Genomic DNA, 2816 nt, shown 5'->3' on the forward strand with positions numbered 1-2816 from the left:
GCTTTCTGAATTAATACACTAAGCTAATTTGAGGCAAAAAAAAAATCCCCTCACATTATCTACTCGTCTCACTACCCATTTCTAAATTTGAAATTATAAGCGCAGCAGAGCTTCATCAAGAGCTCCGTTTCAATTAACTGGAGCCGACTGCCCACATGCCTGTCCCGGAATGTCCAAAGTGCAGCCCCTGGAGGACAAGATCCCGTTAAAAATGGAGTCCAACCAGACTCAAAACCCAGAATGCTTCATCAAGCAAAAATAATCCTTTGATCCGTCATTTTATCAGATTGGACCCTTAAGTACCGTGCGAGGATTTGCCTTATTGCGTGCTGGAGTTCTGCTCTGCTCCCGTGGCCCCCATGGCCCATACATCAGTCGCCACCTGAGGCAAATCTAAAGGGCGAGCCATGCGGTCCCTCCGTTTAGATCCGGAAGATCACCTTGGGCTTCTCTCCCGCACTGACATGTTACATCTCTGCTTGGAAATGAAGCACCAGACACTTCAGTGCTCGAACCCACAAGGTAAGCACGACCTGAGCTAAATCATCCACATGGCATGGGGTCATCTTTCCCCCTTACATGGGTCCATTTCCTGGGGGCTCTGTTCATCAGCGGCGTACTCCTACGATGTTTTCTAACGCGCAACACATTTCCAATGGCCACGGTCTTTTGCAGGTCAAGGGAGGAACTGCGTATGGCTAAGACTTTAATCTGTTAGTATCTTTCCAATTAAAGCGCTCCAAGAGGGGGTGGGGCGGAGAAAGATGCACGCTGGTAACCTGCGCTGTTATTTAGGCTGTAGGCGTGAGCCCTCTCAGGAAACGGGTCCCTCAGATTGCACATAACTGTGTAACGGTTAAGAATTCCCTTTATTGGGCGCCTCGGTGGCTCAGTCGTTAAGTGTCCGCCTTGGGCTCATGTCATGATCCTGGGGTGCTGGGATGGAGCCCCGCACTGGGCTCCCTGCTCAGCGGGAAGCCTGCTTCTCCCTCTCCCACTTCCCCTGCTTGTGTTCCCTCTCTCGCTCTCTTTGCCGAATAAATAAAATCTTTTTTTAAAAAATTCCCTTTATTAAACCTATTTAAGGATGTTGCTAAAATCATCTTACCGTGAAAGACTGCCAAGTTTCAGGAGACAGGAGCCGAGCCGCGTGCTCCGACCGAGAGCGTGAGAGCGCGCGCGTTCATACTGGCTCCACTTTCACTTTCGGGGGCACTGCCTGGAACTCAATCTATCTGGACCATTGTCACTACACTGCCATTTCTAACCCACCGTGTCTCCTCTCATCGTACTGAGGGGGATTACAGAGCCCTTTAGCGGATGGGGTGAAAGCCACAGCCTGGGATTGTGTTGTCTGCTCAGGTCAGCCCGACTCTCCTTTAGAAAACACTACACTGTTTCATGAGATTAAAAACTTTTTTTTTTTTTTTTTAAGATTTTATTTGTCAGAGAGAGACAGAGCATAGGCAGAGGGAGCAGCAGGCAGAGGGACAAGCAGACTCCCTGGTGAGCAGGGAGCCCGATGGGGGGCTCCATCCCAGGCCCCTGGGATCATGACCGGAGCAGAAGGCAGACGCTTAACTGACTGAGCCACCCAGGTGCCCTAAAAAGCACTTTTATTTCCCAAAGAAAAAGAGGATGTGCTGAAGATCTGACCTATGTCATAGTGTTGGCCGGAAAATGAAACCCCTACACCTTTTGGTACCAGTGTCGGTGGGGAGGGGTAAGCTAGCATTCCAGAGATGCTCAGGGGGCCGCCACGTGGGTGTGGCAGCTGGATGCCCCTGGGTATTACTGTTTCATGAACCCAAATCTCTCACGGTCTCCCCAGTAGATAATTCCACTGAAAGTGGGATCATGTCTTTAAAATCTCTTTATTCCTCAATTTATTACAAGGGCCTTTCCCTTGGATATCCCATAAACTATCTGCTATGTGTAGAATCTTGTATTCCTCCAGAAAAGGAAAATAAATATCCCACGACTTGTGACATGGGGCAAGCAGGTGTAACCCCTCCAAAGGCTTCTCGTCATACCTGAATAAAGTCCCCAGACTTTTTTTTGCTACGGCAAGGCAGGCGAGGCGTATCGGCAAAGCCCGAAGTGAACCGCACGACCTCTGCCCAATGTCTAGAGTTCATCTACGCACAGTCTAGCGTCCGCCGCGCCTCGCTCTCTCCCCAGGCTTGATCAGGCATTACAGCATTTCCTCTGAGTTCTTTCAAACCCATCTAATTTATTGAAATGTTTTCTTTTATTCTGTCTGGTTGTTCTCTGTGTTACAGCAGAAGAGAGCCCATTACCATCTTCTGAAACCACTTTGAAAGACTCTTTGACCATGCTACCCAGCCTGGGAGAGAAATGTTATAAAGACACTCAAGATCATGTTTAGCAAGTGGCAGATCCAAGATTAAAACCCAGTTCTGTCTGACACCAAGCCCCCTTCTTTCCTTTTTATACTGCATGGACTCTCAAAATTGGAATTACTTGGTTAAATAAATGATGCTTGCCAAGAAGATTAAAGAACTTTTTAAAACTGCCATCAGCATGATGAAGAGTTCCTGCTGAACCACACTTTTACCAGCATTTGGTTTATCAGAGGTGAAAACATCAAATGCACCACCTTAATTAGTTGGTGTCTGTCATTACCAGCAAGGGTAAGCCGTACCTATTTATCATTCCAACTTCTCTTTTTCTGCTTCCACGTGTTCTGCTGCATGTGGGAGGCCACCCAGGGCACAGCATGTAGCAAATGACAAACCAGACAGGATCACAACCTGGGCCCACTTGGAAAATAAAGGACTACTTACTACCCGAGA

Source organism: Mustela nigripes, chromosome 8 (assembly GCF_022355385.1).
Source record: "Mustela nigripes isolate SB6536 chromosome 8, MUSNIG.SB6536, whole genome shotgun sequence".
Taxonomy (NCBI): Eukaryota; Metazoa; Chordata; class Mammalia; order Carnivora; family Mustelidae; genus Mustela; species Mustela nigripes.